We start from the raw sequence: 17,463 nt of genomic DNA on the forward strand, positions 1-17,463 counted from the left end.
GGTAAACACAAGGTTGGGCCTTGTTGGACGAGTTTTATTCAAGGCGAACTGTCAAGGGGTTCGCATAACACCCAACCGCGTAAGGAACACAAAATGAAGGAACATAACACCGGTATGACGGAAACTAGGGCTACAAGAGTGGAACAAAACACCAGACATAAGGCCGAGCCTTCCACCCTTTACCAAGTATATAGATGCATTAAAGTAAGTAAGAGATAATAATGATATCCCAACAATATCCATGTTCCAACATGGAACAAACTTCATCTTCACCTGCAACTAGCAACGCTATAAGAGGGGCTGAGCAAAAGCTGTAACATAGCCAAACAATGGTTTGCTAGGAAAGGTGGGTTAGAGGCTTGTCACGGCAATATGGGAAGCATGATATAGCAAGTGGTAGGTAGCGCGACATAGCAATAGAGCGAACAACTAGCAAGCAAAGATAGAAGTGATTTCGAGGGTATGGTCATCTTGCCTGCAAAGTTCTAATAGTTGACGAAAGCTTGATCCTCGTAAGCATTCTGGACAGGTTCCTCGGTCACGTACTCGTCTCCCGGATCTACCCAAAGCAAGAACACAAGCAAAGGAACAACAATCAACCACGGTGCAATGCACAAGCAACATTATGCAAAACATGGCATGATATGCAAGATATGATATGCAATGCATATGCGTGCTCCGGAAGAGAAAGAATGATCAAGGAATCTACTTGGCAAACCAAGTGTTCCGCTGGAAATATGAGATGATTTCAGTTGAAATCGATATAAGGATTGCTGGAAACGAATGCACGGTTTGCAAATGTCAAGCAAAACAAGAATGGCACAATTCTGCGATTAACAACACGATGCCATATAGAATGCAACAAGAAACTAAGCTACTGCACCCCAACATAGCAATAAAGCATATGGATGTGATGTACTCAAGGTACTTGATAAAACATGAACACTGAGCTACGGCTAAATCACACAAGAGCAGGTTCAAACAAGCATGGAAAAAGTGAAAAAGATATCAGCTTCACAGACTTAGTGAAAATACTAACATGCCAGAAATAACATCAGGAAGCCATGTTTAGAGCAAGCAAACAACATGCTACAGGAACATAACATAGAAAATAAAGGCACGACATGGTTCTACTAAAAGCATAGAACAAAAGTCCCTTATTGATCATGAGCCAAAAAGGCACACAAGATATGATGGCACCTATGTAAACACAGAAAGTTTTAATAACAGTTTCAGACTTAGCAGAAAACAGAGCGTGGCATAAATAGAATTACGAAGGCATCTTTGCGAGCTCAAATCACTCATCACAAAACATTTAATGACAAAATAAGCATATCAACAATAGGATGACATGTTCATGAAGCTAACCGTGGCAAGAGCAAGTTCATAGCATGCATGGATCACTAGTAAAAACCATGGCAAAATTGGTTAACATGTTAACATTCTGCCAGGAAAATTTTATAGCAAAAGTAGCGCAAGAACAAGACTTGCTAGATCACTCCATAATTGCAAACAGGGGAATGGATGGATAGAGCATAACCATATGTTCAAAACACCTTTACTTAAGTAACTCAAATTAAGCATGGATCTCACTGTAGCATCAAGTTTTCATGGCATCAAAATAACAGCAGGACAAGGACTTAGCAAAATCCTAAGTCACTGAAAACAGCAATATCAGGAAGCCTAGTTTGCATGCTTGTGCTAGTCACCACATTGATTAAAAAATACATGGCAAGAACCTCTGTAAATATGGCATGACATAGTTCAAAACACATGTAGAGCTCATGCCCATATGAAGCACACATCAAATGCAACAAAAATGACAAATCATCATGAACTGATAAGTAACAGAAGTAAACATTTTATAGCACTCATGCGTCAATGTTTAGGGCATCAAGATGAACTCAAACAAGCATGCCACAATGGAATGAAATGAAGAGCATCTCACAATGAACATTTTTATATATCATATGCATGCAACGGAGCTACGGTGATCAATAAGTGACACGATGAAGAGGACATCAAAATATGCAGATTCCGGGACTTAGAGGAAAAACACACGGGCGATGGATAGATAAAACATGCCCAGGTGGGGGAATGGATGGGAGCGCTCACTTCGGGCCCATGGGCCGGCTTGGAGCTGTCGGGCGTAAACCGGGCAGTTCGGAGCGGTTCACGGCAATCTGCGGGGCCGGGTAAACTGGGTGGGTTCGCAAGTGAACCGGCCGGTTCGCCGGTCTTGCTGGTCTAGCGAGGTTGAAGGCGGACCGGAACAGAGCGGAGGTCGGCGACACTGGCGACGATGCGGGGGCGGAGGCGGTGCGAAGCCGGCGACGACGATCAGCGATTCCGATGAGCGGCGGGAGCCGGATCGGGCGCGGAGCTTGGCGGGGCGACTACCTTGAAGATGGCAGAGGCAGGTGGTGCGCCGGGGATCCGGGGATCCGGTGGTGCCGGGCAGATCCTGCGGTGGAGGTCCGACGACGACGGCGTACAAAGCTCTAGGGCGGCGACGTCCATGGCGGAGGAGGGGCGACCGGGCCACGGTGACGGGGAACTATGGCGGCGCGCGCGCGGAGATGGCCGGCGGCGAGGGAGAAGGGTGGCGGTGAGTCTCCGGCGGCGGCGCTGGCGGTTCAGGCCGAGCGGGCCCCGGATTGGCTCCGCGGGCCGCATAGCGGGGAAGTGGGCGCGGGGATGCGTGGCGCGCTATGAGTAGAGGAGGGAGGCGGCAGAGGTGATGTGGCACGACCTCATTGGTTGGAGCGACATGTCCAGCGGACATGTCTGATGCGGATGGACATGTCCGTCGGTGCGAGGAGGAAAAAGACTAGGGTTATACCGCGAATTTCAGGGTGGGGCACATATTTATAGGTAGAGGGAGGTAGGAGTGTCCAAATAAAGTGTAGTTTTCGCCCACACGATCGTGATCCGACGACGGAGGACATGGAGATGGTTTAGATGGGTTATTCGGTCGTTTTGGAGGGGTGTTGGGCTGCAACACACAAGAGACCTTCACGGTTACCCGGTTAACCGTTGGAGTATCAAACGGACTCCAAATGGGATGATATTTGACAGGCGGTCTACCGGTGATGTACCAAGGCCACTTGGCAAATCTCAGTCCATTCCGAGAACGTTTAACACCTGCTCATGAAAAGAGACAAGAGGGGTGCGCCGGTCCATGTGGGAGTGTCGGATTGCAAAACAGACAACGGGGAAAATGCTTGGATGCATGAGACGAACACGTATGCAAATGTGAAGCACATGATGACATAATATGAAATGCATGACATGAACAAAAGCAAAACAAAGACAAAACCCAACCACGATGGGAAATCTCATAACTTATAGCCGGAAATGGCAAGAGTCGGAGTTACAAATATAGCAAGTTACATCCGGGGTGTTACAATCTTGCTCTTTTCATCAGGAACGTCTTGCCTTGCGAAGTGAGGAAGTTTGTGAAAATGGATGTTCTATTGGTACACGGACATGCTTCCTTGCTTGAGATTGCGGAATTCATCACGATTGCTCTCAACAACACTTTTTGGAATGTGATGAGCTTTAAAATCCCGACAGAAGTCATCCCAGGTAATCACTCGAACTCCTCTGGAATCTTTTTATTGTGGATACCAATCAGCAGCTTGGTCCTTGAGCTGAAAAGAAGCGAACTTGACATAGTCCTCAGGCCTGACATTGCTACATTCAAAATGTGTGTTGATGTCCACGAGCCAATCATCGGCATCCATGGCCTCGGCACAGTTGCTGAAAGACTTTGGCTGATTTGCAAGGAACTAGTTGAGGGTAGCAAACTGAGGTTGATTGTTGAATTGCCCTTGACCTTGATTCCCTTGGTTGCCTTTCCCTTGGTTGCACTCTTGCAAGAGTTGCAAAAGCATCTGGGTATTGACGTTGGTGGCTTCCATGATAGCTTTCCATGCCTCCAGAGGTGGAGGAGGTGGCAAAGGTGGATGGTTGTTGGGCTGCAATGAAAGGGTTCTTTTACGGTTACCTGGTTAACCGTTGGGGCATCAAATGACCTCCAAACGGAACAAAATTTGACAGGCGGCCTACCGGTGATGTACCAAGGCCACTCGACAAATCTTGGCCCATTCCAAGAATGTTTTCTCCAGCTCACAAAACGAGATTTGAGAGGTGCAACAGGTGCATGTGTGAGTGTCGGATTCCGAAACGCACAACGGGAAAAATGACCGGATGCATGAGACGAACGCGAATGCAAAAGAGATGCACATTATCACATGAGATGAAATGCATGACAAGAACAAAATGCAAAAACAAGGACAAAACCAAAAAACGAAGGAAATATCATATTGCGTAGCCGGAAATGGCAAGAGTTGGAGTTACAATTATGAAAAGTTACATCCGGGGAGTTATAGGCTCGTCCTCCGATGAGACCACCAGCAGCGGCGGCTATGACCAGGTACCCCGCTGACGTGCTAGAATCGGGGAAGGCGACATGTCATCTCGCCGCCGTGCTCCGGTGAAGCGGGAGGATGGCTCGGACTGAGCTCCGGGCATTGCTGGAGCCTGTCCTCGGGAGCTGCTGCAGGCATGTGGCCTGCTTTTGTTTAACCTTTCCTTTCTCCTGCATTTCAAAAAAGTGGAGTACCCTGCATGGGTGTTTGATGAACTATGGCACTTATGCCACTATGCTATGTTTATTATTTTGATGTTATGCCATGATATCCATGTCCCGAGTAGGTGCGCTTAGGGTAACTTAGCTTCGAGTGTTTGCGGTAGTTTCCCACCTCACAAGGGCGCACCCTTCCAACAGCACCTGGTGAAGCCTCCTTCCTGGCGACTCAGGAGCCGCCGACCTCGGGAGACATTGTACAGCTCCAGAGTTGTTACAAAACTTGACAGGGCGCCTTATTCTTCCCCGCGCGAGCCCCCGGACGTGGGTTGGTTGTGGCTAATGCACTGCGTCGCATTGCTCGAGGGCACACAGTTGAGAGGGTGTGCATGTCCACTAACTCATTTGAGGGTGTCTCGCGAGGATTAAGAAAGCCAATGCACCGGGGGAATGGGGTTTCAGTGAGGTGTGTTTGCGTGCAGGCGAATCCAAACGTGCACACCAGCCTAGCCCCTGTGCGCAGGATGAGCACGGAGGAGCGACCGGAAACTGCTATTCTTCCCAGGTCAAGACTGAGAGGCGAGCGAAGCAAGAGGAGAAAAATCCAACTCAGGCGAATAGAAAAATGCGGTAACTCAAAATTCCATCAAAAAATTCCAACCAACTACAGAAAGCAAGCAAAGGATTAGCCGCGTCCGGCACCTAGTCTAGTCTTCTTACCAACATGGAGCTAAGTGCAGCCACTAGGACGTGTGAGGGAGCCCCCGTGAGGACCACGGGTGGCACTCAGTAGACTCCAGGGCGTGTACATCCCCACTCATTATGACATGAGAGTGTCAAGAGCGGAGACCTTCACAGGCCTGGGGCCTTGCTTCATGCATAGAACTTCCGGAGGTGCTGGATATTCCAGGCGTTCTGGATGGGGATATGTTAGGCCTGGAGACGCGGGAGATCCTAAACGGGCCCTCCCACATGGTTGAGAGCTTATGCAGCCCCTCCCTAGAGAGCACCCACCTTAGGACGAGATCACCCACCTCGAGCGTCCTTGAGCAGACACTTCAGCAATGGTACCTCCGCAGTGCCTGTTGGTACCTCGCTGCTCGGAGCGAGGCTTGGCGGCAGTGTTCCTCCCCCAGCACGAGGTCCATCCCCCGCGAGGAATTATGGCGTGCCTCGTCAAACACCAAGACCCGCGCGGAGCGATGCCTGACCTCGTGAGGGAGAACTGCTTCAACTCTGTAGACAAGGAAGAATGGAGTTTCGCCCGTCGGCTTGGTCACGGTACTGCAGATGGACCACAGCACAGACTGGAACTCATCAAGCCATCTCGTGCCACAAGCCTTGAGCTTTTTCTTGAACGTTCTTGCCTTGACGCCTCTCAGGACCTCCACGTTGGTGTGCTCGGCCTGGCTGTTGCTCCTATGGCATAGCATATCTGCGTTCCAATATTAGCACAATATGTTTTGAAAAGGTTGCTAGTGAACCGCGAGCCGTTGTCGGTGATGATGCGATTAGGGACCCCGAACCGGCTCACGAGGCCCTTGATGAACTTGACTGCTGAGCCGGCTTGGATGGTGCGGATGTCTTCGACCTCCGCCCACTTGGTGAACCTCTCGATGGCGACGTAGAGGTAGAGGTAATCCCCCGGCGCTCGAGGGAACGGGCCCAAGATGTCTAGCCCCCAGACCGTGAACGGCCAGGAGAGCGGATGGTTGGACCTGGCGGGCTGGTGGATCTGCTTGGCATGGAACTGGAAGGATTCACAGGATCTCACCAGCCCGGTGGCGTCACTGAGTGCCTTGGGCCAGTAGAACCCACTACAGAACGCCTTGCCCACGAGGGTGCTCGACGAAGAGCGATGCCCGCAATCCCTGCCATGTATGTCGGCCAGCAGCTCGTGTCCCTACTCCCTGGAGATGCACCGCAGAGAGACATTGTTCGGCCATTTTCGGTAAAGCTCACCATCCCAGATGTAGTAGGTTGTGGCCTAGCGAGCCACACACTCCACTTCTTCCTCCTTCTCCGGCAGGGTCCCCTAGAGCAGGTACGCCTTGAACTCCTTGGTCCAGCACCCCTCCTGAAGCTCGAGCACGAGGAGCAGACGGGCCCCCGATCTCGGGCCGCAAGCAGGTCCACCCGAGGGTGGCGCTGGGGGGAGCTCCTCCTGAGGCGTTGCCCGTTCCGTGGTGGAGGGGGTTGCCGATGGCTTGGAGATCCGCTCCTCGAAGATGCGAGGCTCTTATGGCAGGTGTCGGGTGAGGGAGTCCTGGATTAAGGGGTCCTCGGGTGTCCGGCATCTGTGACGTGGGCTGGACTTATGGGCTATGAAGATACAAGACAGAAGACTCTATCCCGTGTTCGGATAGGACTCTCCTTGGCATGGATGGCAAGCCTGGCTTTCGGGTATGAAGATTCCTTTCTCTGTAACCGACTTTGTACAACCCTAGGCCCCTTCCTGTCTATATAAACCGGAGGGTTTAGTCTGTAGCGGCAATCATAGTCATACATGCTAGACTTCTAGGGTTTTAGCCATTACGATCTCGCGGTAGATCAACTCTTGTAACCCCCATACTCATCAATATCAATCAAGTAGTACGTAGGGTATTACCTCCATCAAGAGGGCCTGAACCAGGGTAAAACTTCGTGTTCCTTGTGCCCTGTTACCATCGACCTTAGACACACAGTTCGGGATGCCATACCCGAGATCTGCCGGTTTTGACACTGACATTGGTGCTTTCATTGAGAGTTCCTTTGTGACGTCAAAGACAGGATTGATGGACCTCCTCGTTATCAAGGACAGTATCACCTCCAGAGGAGCCCTGGCCACAGGCCAAACCCTCCGTCTGGGCGGCTTTACCATGACCGCCCGTCCGGCTGTTAAGCCGACGATGACTTCTCGGGTCATCGAAAATCCCTTTGTGTTGACCCCGAATACTCCAAACGGATGGATCCGACAGAGTTGTTGTCTTTAAACGAGCATCTAGATCCCATCACGGCCTTGGGGGTCGCCACAGACTACGATCGGATTGGGCTTGAACCCGATCAGAGAGAAATCAAATCTCCATCGATCACCCATCAGATAGCGGTAGTAGAGGATAAAATCAACAACTCTTCCTCTATATTGAGGACGAACTACGTTCGGGTTTCTGACCACGAAGAGCCGGATACCCGTCCGCGGAACAACATGCCCCGTCCTTTGAGCCCAGAATCGGACGGCGGACCTCAAAAATCGGTTGATATCCTGGAGCCCGATGTAACACCCCAAATGTAAAACTCCTTATTTTGGCAATGTATCAATGTTGGTCTCCATCCTATTCCTTAGGTCTATCATAGTTGGCTTTCTTTTGCTTGCCTTTGTGCTATTTATTTCTTGCATTGCTATGCCTTTTCTTTTATTTTGCACTTGTCATCTATGTTTGCATCATGATCTTGCCAAGTGTTGTGTGTGCTTGGATCATTTTGCATACCCATCCGCATCATGTGCATTGTGTGTTGCATGCATTTTATTTTGCATGACCACCTCCTTGCATCACCTCTCCCTCCTTCTCTTTCTTTTTTTGGCAGGTGCCATTTTCCCTACCCCAATAATATCCAAGACTTCCTCATAATTCAGTCATCATGTCCTAAACATCTCTGTCAAATCTCAGCCTTATCTAAGTTGTTTTGGTTAGGGTTTAAAATGGTTCATGTTTGAATTTAAGTCAAACTTGAATTATTTTATTTTCTTTAAAAATGACCCAAACAAATTTTTATTAAATAGTGCACATATTTAGGAGCTTTGATATATTTTTATATCTCCCATAGCCAATCTCAATCACTCTGGCCTTTTCCTTGTTTTCTATTTGGAGGAAAATATGAAAAGGAAGAGAGTGTGAGGGCAGCAACGGTCCAGCCAAGCAGCATCCGAAACCCACCTGGGCCTCTTGCTAGCTAGTTGGGCCCAACCCTAGGCCGACCCAGCTTTCCCGTAGCGCGCTACTTCCTTCGCTCGCCCTTCGGTGTGGTGATCCACCCTGGCGGTCGCACCAGCCCCACCTGCAGCCTCCCAGCTTACTGTTCCTCGTCCTCCTTGCCCCTCTCTGTCTCACGGTAAAAGCAGAGGCCATGGCGCCCACGTGACCCCGTGGCCAGGCTCGCGTCGTGCCCCGCCTATAAAGCGAGCAGTCGAGCCCCCTAGTGTTTCCCGTTCTACGCCGCCACCAAGGGGTGATTCCCCATTCCTCTTTCTCCCTCCTCGTTCGCTCCCGGCTGCAACCAGAGCATGTCGCCACCGTCGCCGCCCCACCGGTGGCCTCCGGCTGCCTCAGCGAGTCCTCCTGCTTCCTCATCTTCCCCATCGTCATATGCATCTGCTATGTCGCCGAGGGAGACGTCAAGTCCGCGCCTGGCTTCCTCCTCTGCTTCCTTCTTATTCTCGGTCAGAGATCGCGCCAAGGTTCAGAGTAGTATCACGTAGTCTCCGACGAGTCACCGGCCTCGTCTTCTTGTCCTAGGTGAGCTAGGTAACCCCGTCTCCGTCAATGTTTCCTCTCGCGCCCGCTAGCTCACCGTAGGCGTCATCTTTCCCATGCCTATTCTGTGATCTCGATGCTCCAGTGAGACTGTAACTGTGAGTGTACCTTCTGCTATAGCTTGCAAACCCTGCGCACGCACCCCACGGCGCCTCGCCGCTGCACGCGGACGCCTTGCGTCGCCCCGTGTGCATGCCCGCTCCCGCACGGCACCCGTCCTTGCCTCGCATCGCTGCCGTCGCTCGCCGCGAATGCCACGGCCCTGAGCAGAGTTACACTCGAGGTCGAGCGCCCCGCTCACTGTTGAACGCCCGCTCGCGCACACGTTCCCCTGTCAAACCCCGCACGTGCGCTGCTATCCCTAGGCACCACCGTCGCGTCGTTCATCGTCGGAGCGCCCATGTCTTCTCTGCTGCACGGGAGAGGGAGACCCAAGCCTGTCCTTGAGATAGCTCAAGACGATTCAAGCCCCTCCATGACCAGTACACCGAGCTGGCCAAGCTGGTCGAGCCGAACCAGTTCCACCCAGGCGACCCGTGTTCGAGTCCCCTTGGGCACATAAACCCCCCTTTTTTGTTTGTTGTGGTGTTTGTTGTTTTATTTGTTGTATCATTTCCAGCCGGGCCCCACCTGCCATAGACACGAACCCCCCCCCCCCACCTCCTTTTTTATTATCATTTTGTTTCCCAGCGAAAATCCATTTTTGGAAAGCTCTCTCTTTCCATTTCAGGCAAGTCCATATCTGGACATTTCCCTTTAAGGAAAAATGCCAATTCTGTCAATAGCCATTTTAGGTAGGTTTTCACTTATAGCTTTTGTGATGATTTCTCTACAGAAACCCCCACATATTATATATGTTTTTGGGGTATAAAAGACCCACCAATCCATTGGTGGCATTAGATTTTACTTTTGAGCAAGTTCATGACCATGTCATTTTACATCATGATGTTGTTTTCTTATTTTTGTGTGATTTATTTCAAGTATGCTATGAGGTGGTTTCGCACATGGATATCTTCATTTTCATGTCTACTCCATGCTAGCATTTATTCCATGTCTTTTGGTGCACTGTGATGAGTGCCACTAGCTTGCAAAGTTGCTATCATGATCTGATTCTGCCATGTATGTTATTCCACTAAGTCTGAATCTGTTTATAAAAGTTGCTATGTTTACATGGGTGCCATCTTATCTTATGTGCCGTTTTGGCTCATGTTCAGTAAGGGAATTATGTTCTATGTACTTAGTAGAAGCATGCCATGCCTTTTTTGCCATGATATGTTCTTGTAGCATATTGTTTGCTTGCTCTAAACATTGCTTCACTAAGTCTGTGAAGCTGATATCTTTTGCACTTTTGCCATGCTTGTTTGAACCTGTTCTCGTGTGATTTAGCCGTAGCTCGGTGTTCATGTTTTGTCAATCATCTCTTGTACACCGCTGCCATATGCTTTGTTTGTATCTTGGAGTGCAGTAGCTTAGTTTCTTGTTGCATTCTAAGTGCTATGATGTTGTTAATCGCAGATTTGTGTCATCCTTGTTTTGCTTGTCATTTGCAAACCATGCATCCGTTTCCGGTGATCCTTATATTGATTTTGACCGAAATCACCTCATCTTTCCAGCGGCATACTTGGTTTGCCAAGTTGATGCATTGATCATTATTTCCCTTCCGAAGGACGCATATGCATTGCATATCATATCTTGCATATCATGCCATGTTTTACATCATGTCGCTTGTGCATTGCACCATGATTGATTGTTGTTCCATTGCTTGTGTTCTTGCCTTAGGTAGAGCCGGGAGACGAGTACGTTAATGAAGAACCTGTTGAGTATGCTAACGAGGATCAAGCTTTCGACAACTCTGAGAACATTGCAGACAAGATGACCATACCCTCGAAATCACTTCTATCTTTACTTGCTAGTTGTTCGCTCTATCGCTATGTCATGCTAGCTACCACTTGTTTATCATGCCTCCCATATTGCCATGTCAAGTGTCTAACCCACCTTCCTAGCAAGCCGTTGTTTGGCTATGTTTATGCTTTTGCTCAGCCCCTCTTATAGCCTTGCTAGTTGCAGGTGAAGTTGAAGTTTGTTCCATGTTGGAACATGGATATGTTGGGATGTCACATTATGTCTTATTTAATTAATTCATCTATATACTTGGTAGAGGGTGGAAGGCTCGACATTATGTCTGGTGTTTTGTTCCATTCTTGTCGCCTTAGTTTCCGCCATACCGTTGTTTTGTTCCTTGCTTTTTGCATTCCTTACGCGGTTGGGGTTGTGGGACGCCCTTGACAGTTCGCTTCGAATAAAATTCCTCCAGCAAGGCCCAAACTTGGTTTTACCATTTGCCTACCTACCACCTATACCTTTCCCTTGGGTTCTGCAGACTCAAGAGTCATCTTTATTTTAACCCCCCCCCCAGCCAGTGCTCCTCTAAGTGTTGGTCCGAACTAGAGTCCTTTGTAGCGCCACCTTGGGGAAACTTGAGAGCTGATTTTAGTTGTACGGAGTGCTCATCCGATGTGCCCTGAGAACGAGATACGTGCGACTCCTATCGGGATTTGTTGGCACATGGGGCGTCTTTGCTGGTCTTGTTTTACCATTGTCGAAATGTCTTGTAACCGGGATTCCGAGACTGGTTGCGTCTTTCTGGGAGAAGGAATATCCTTCATTGACCGTGAGAGCGTGTGATGGGCTAAGTTGGGACACCCCTGTAGGGTATAATCTTTTGGGAGCCGTGCCCGCGGTTATGTGGCAGATGGGAATTTGTTAATATCCGGTTGTAGAGAACTTGACACTTGACTAAATTAAAATGAATCAACCGCGTGTGTAGCCGTGATTGTCTCTTTTCGGCGGAGTCGGGGAAGTGAACACGGTCTTGTGTTATGCTTGAACGTAAGTAGTTTCAGGATCACTTCTAGCTTCACGACCGTTGCGTAGCTTCTCATCTTACTCTTATTTGCGTATGTTAGCCACCATATTTGCTTAGCACTTGCTGCAGTCCACCTCATTACCACATCCTACCCATAAGCTGAAATAGTCTTGATCTCGCGGGTGTGAGATTGCTGAGTCCTCGTGACTCATGGATACTTCCAAATAGTTGCAGGTGCCGACGATACTAGTGCAGGTGATGCTACTGAACTCAAGTGGGAGTTTGACAAGGATCTAGGTCGTTACTATGTTTCGTTTCCCAATGATTAGTAGTGGAGCCCAGTTGGGATGATCGGGGATCTAGCATTTGCGGTTTATCTTCCTTTTATTCGGATTTGACCGTAGTCGATCTATGAGTGTATTTCGATGATGTATGAATTATTTATGTATTGTGTGACGTTGCGAGTGTAAGCCAACTCTTTATCCCTTTCTTATTCAGTACATGGGATTGTGTGAAGATTACCCCTCTTGGGACTAAACCACTTTTGGTTATGCCTCTAAGTCATGCCTCGACACATGGGAGATATAGCCGCAACATGGGATTTACAAGTTGGTAATCAGAGCCATCCCCAGCTTAGGAGCCCCTTGCTTGATCGAATTGCTGACGTTGTTGAGTCTATAACAAAAGGTTTTGAGTCTTAGGATTATATATATCAGAGAGTAGGATTCTTTTTACTACTCAGTCCCTTCGTCGCTCTGGTGATGTCTCCTGACATAGAAGTTTTGACTTTCCTCTCCTCAAATTTCATGAAAAAAATTTAGAATCACGCGGGTATCTTGGAATCGTTCCGATAGTATTGTGACGATACCATTGTTCTTGGTGCCTCCAGACATTTAGGGGATTGTGGCAGTGTTCCGGGGAGTTGAGCTCTGAGGTGTTGTCGTCACAATTTTATCGTTGTAGTTCTAGAGTACTTGAGTTCGCCGACATCAAAAATCTCTTTTATGCAATTGTTGGTGAGATAACCTCGACACCACCCAGTACTGGGGCGGGAGTTCGGGAGTATTGCCATAACTCATATAACGGATGCTTTTTGAAGGTTTAGGCACATGATTTTCGAAGGTTTCTTGGTTATGTGTTGAATGATGGATACAGCTCGATGTAGGGATTGTTAGTTTGGGTGAGATATTATGCTTCCCCTGTATCCCCAACACATGATTGCATAACTAGAAAGTTTCAGGAGTTTATAGGTGGGAATTCAAGTAGCTCTAGTACTTCTTCCCATAGATATTTGGTTTGTGATTAGGTAATCCTTACGACTTATTTGTTCTAGCTGTACCTTATTGTTTCATTCATCTGCCTTTATCTAAGTGGCTTCTCACATTAATGGATGTGTGATGATTTAATTTGGAATTCATTCATTCATCCTTGTTCGATTGTTTATTGTGAAGACTATATGTTGCAATTTCTATCCGTTGATTTAGATTGTATATCTGTCTATCAATATTCTAACGGATGTCACCCTCTTCAGGATGGCTCCTCCAACGCGTCTAAATCCGGACCTCAATGATGGGAGTCAGGAGAACCCTCCGCCACCACCTCCAACTTCGGAGGCATGGCAAGCTGTCATGGTAGCCACCAATGCCAACACTCAGATGCTTTTGCAACTCTAGCAAGAGCGCAGCCGAGGTCAAGGCAACCAAGGAAATCAAGGCCAAGGGAATTTCAACAATCAGCCTCGATTTACTACCCTCAACCAGTTCCTCACAAATCAGCCGAAGTCTTCCAGCAATTGTGTTGAGGCCACAGACATCGACGACTGACTCGTGGACATCTGCAAGCATTTTGAATGTAGCAATGTCAGACCTGAGGACTTTGTCAAGTTTGCTTCGTGTCAACTCAAGGACCAAGCTGCTGATTGGTATCAACAATACAGATATTCAGAGGAGATCGTGTGATTACCTAGGATGATTTCCGTCGAGACTTCAAAGCTCATCATATTCCAACAAATGTTTCTGAGAGCAAGCGTGAGGAGTTCCGCAATCTCAAGCAAGGCAGCATGTCTGTGTATCAGGACAATATCCAGTTTCAGAAACTTGCTCGCTTCGCTAAACAAGACGTTCCTCATGAAAAGAGTATGATCTATCAATTTAGAGGTGGCCTCAGAGAAGATCTGCAGTTAGCTCTCGTGCTTCTTGAGCCCACTGAGTTCGATCAATTCTATAACATGGCACTCAAGCAAGAACCTACTCAGCTAAAGTGTGAGGCTTCTAAGAAGAGAGTCAGGGATGCAGTTCAGTCTTCTTCTTCCTCACAAGTGGTAGCTAAGCATTAGAGTTTTTGGCTTCCTCCTCCTCCGTTTCGCCATCCCTACCAGTAGAATAGCGAAGGTGGCCATGGATCTTCCCACCCACCCAACCCAGGCCATCAAAACAATTCTCAGTCTCAAGCTCCAAGGTCAAGTGCTCCTTATCATCGTCCACTCCCAGAGGTGACTTGCAACAAGTGTCAGCAAAAGGGCACTATGCAAACAAGTGCTTCAACGAAAGGCGCCTTCCGCCTCCTTGTAACACCCCGGATGTAACTTGCCATATTTGTAACTCCAACTCTTGCCTTTTTCTGCGATAAGTTATGAGATTCCCTTCATGGTTGGGTTTTGTCTTCGTTTTGCATTTTGTTCATGTCATGAATTCCATATCATGTCATCATGTGCATCTCATTTGCATACGTGTTCGTCTCATGCATCCGAGCATTTTCCCCGTTGTCCGTTTTGCAATCTGACACTCCTACGTGCACCGGCGCACCCCTTTTGTCTCTTTTCGTGAGCGGGGGTTAAACGTCCTCGGAATGGACTAAGATTTGCCATGTGGCCTTGGTACACCACCGGTAGACCGCCTGTCAAATTTCGTTCCATTTGGAGTCTGTTTGATACTCCAACGGTTAACCGGGTAACCGCAAAGGCCTCTTCTGTGTTGCAGCCCAACACCCCTCCAACACAGCCAAATAACCCATCCAAACAACTCCCATGTCCTCCGTCGTCGGATCACGATCGTGTGGGTGAAAACTACACCCCTTTTGGACACTCCTACCTCCTCCTACCTATATATATGTGATCCTCCTCAAACTTTCGCGAACGAAACCCTAGATCCACTCCTCCGCGCCATCGGACATGTCCGTCCGCCGTCGGATGCGCCCACCGCCGCCGCCACGTGTTCCGGCCAATCAAGGCTCGCCACATCACCTCCGCTGCCTCCCGTCCCACTCAGGGGCCGCCACCTGTCTCCGCCGTGCCCACTTCACCGCCGCGGCCCGCCCGGGCCCGGGGCAGGCCCTCCTGAGCCCATTGGGGCCCGAGTCACCCCGAGCGCGTCGCCCGCTTGGCCCACGAGCTCCCGCCGGAGCACCGCCACCCGTTGGATCGCTCCGCCGCCGCTTCCCCCGTGCCGCTCCCCGCCACCGCCCCGGCCACCGCCTACCGCGCCACCCGGTCACCGCCCGTCCCCACCGACCGCGGCCCCGCGGAGGGCTCCGCCACCTCGTCGCCCGTGCGTCGCCGCCCTCCTCCGCTGGTCGCCGCCGCATTGCGCCGTGCCGCCCGCTCGCCGGAGCTTCGTCGCCAGCCGCCGCCATGACGCCGGAGCCAGATCCGGTCCGGGTGGATGAGATCCACCAGGACGCGATCCAAACGGGCGCCCGCATCCCGGATCCGCCCGTCCCGCTTCCCTCCGTCCCATTTTCGACGAGGGTAAATTCCACTAAGTCTTTTCCCTCTAACTTTTTATGCCCTTGTTCATCATGCCATAACTCCATGACCGTAGCTCCGTTTCATGCGCATGATATATCAGAGTGTTCATTGGGACATGCTCTTCATTTCATTCCATTGTGGCATGCTTGTTTGAGTTCATCTTGATGCCCAAATCATTGATGCAAGAGTGCTATAAAATGGTGTGATTGATTGTTTGTTCATGCATTTCATATCCTGTCTTATCATGAGCATCCCGTTGCTATTCTTGAAGAAATCGAGCGCTAGACTCGCAACAAGTCTATCAAATTCCTGAAAGTGAAGTGTTCACACCATTCCGACCGAGAAGCCACCTGGGAGCGCGAGGATCACCTCCGTTCTGAATATCTAGAGTTCTTTCAGTCCTATATCTCGGGACGAGATCCTTTCGTAGTGGTGGAGTGTTATAACACCCAGGATGTAACTTGCCATATTTGTAACTCCAACTCTTGCCTTTTTCGGCGTTAAGTTATGAGATTCCCTTCATGGTTGGGTTTTGTCTTCGTTTTGCATTTTGTTCATGTCATGCATTTCATATCATGTCATCATGCATCCGAGCATTTTCCCCGTTGTCTATTTTGCAATCCGACACTCCTACGTGCACCGGCGTACCCCTTTTGTCTCTTTTCGTGAGCGGGGGTTAAATGTCCTCGGAGTGGACCAAGATTTGCCATGTGGCCTTGGTACACCACCAGTAGACCGACTGTCAAATTTCATTACATTTGGAGTCCGTTTGATACTCCAACGGTTAACCGGGTAACCACAAAGGCCTCTTGTGTGTTGCAGCCCACCACCCCTCCAAAACGGCCCAATAACCCATCCAAACCACTCCCATGTCCTCCGTCGTCGGATCACGATCATGTGGGCGAAAACTACACCCCTTTTGGACACTCCTACCTCCTCCTACCTATATATATGTGATCCTCCTCGAATTTTCGCGGACGAAACCCTACATACACTCCTTCTCCACGCCACCGGACATGTCCGTCCGCCATCGGACGCGTCCACCGCCGCCCCCAGGTGTGTCGGCCAATCAGGGCTCACCATGTCACCTCCGCCGCCTCCCGCGCCCACTCAGGGGCCGCCACCTGTCCCCTACGCGCCCACTTCACCGCCGCGGCCCGTCCGGGCCTGGGGCAGGCCCTCCCGAGGACATTGGGGCCCGAGTTGCCCTGAGCGCACCGCCCACTTGGCCCGCGAGCTCCCGCTGGAGCGCTCCGCCGCCGCTTTCCCCCCGCCGCTGCGGCCGCTGTCTATCGCGCCACCCGATCATCGTCTGTCCCCACCGACCGCGACCCCACGCAGGGCTCCGCCACCTCGTCGCCCGCGCGTCACCGCCCTCCTCCGCCGGTCGCCGCCGTGTTGCGCCGCGCCGCCCTATCGCCGGAGCTTCATCACCGGCCGCCGCCATGTCGCCGGAGACAGATCCGGTCCGGGTGGATGAGATCCACCAGGACGCGATCCAAACGGGCGCCCGCGTTCCGGATCCGCCCGTCCCGCTTCCCTCCATCCCGTTTTCGACGAGGGTAAAAGCCACAAAGTCTTTTCCCTCTAACTTTTTATGCCCTGTTCATCATGCCATAACTCCATGATCGTACTCCGTTTCATGCCCATGATATATCAAAATGTTCATTGGGACATGCTCTTCATTTCATTCCATTTTGGCATGCTTGTTTGAGTTCATCTTGATGCCCAAATTATTGATACAAGAGTG

The sequence above is a fragment of the Triticum aestivum genome, chromosome 4A (genome assembly GCF_018294505.1).
Source record: "Triticum aestivum cultivar Chinese Spring chromosome 4A, IWGSC CS RefSeq v2.1, whole genome shotgun sequence".
NCBI lineage: Eukaryota > Viridiplantae > Streptophyta > Magnoliopsida > Poales > Poaceae > Triticum > Triticum aestivum.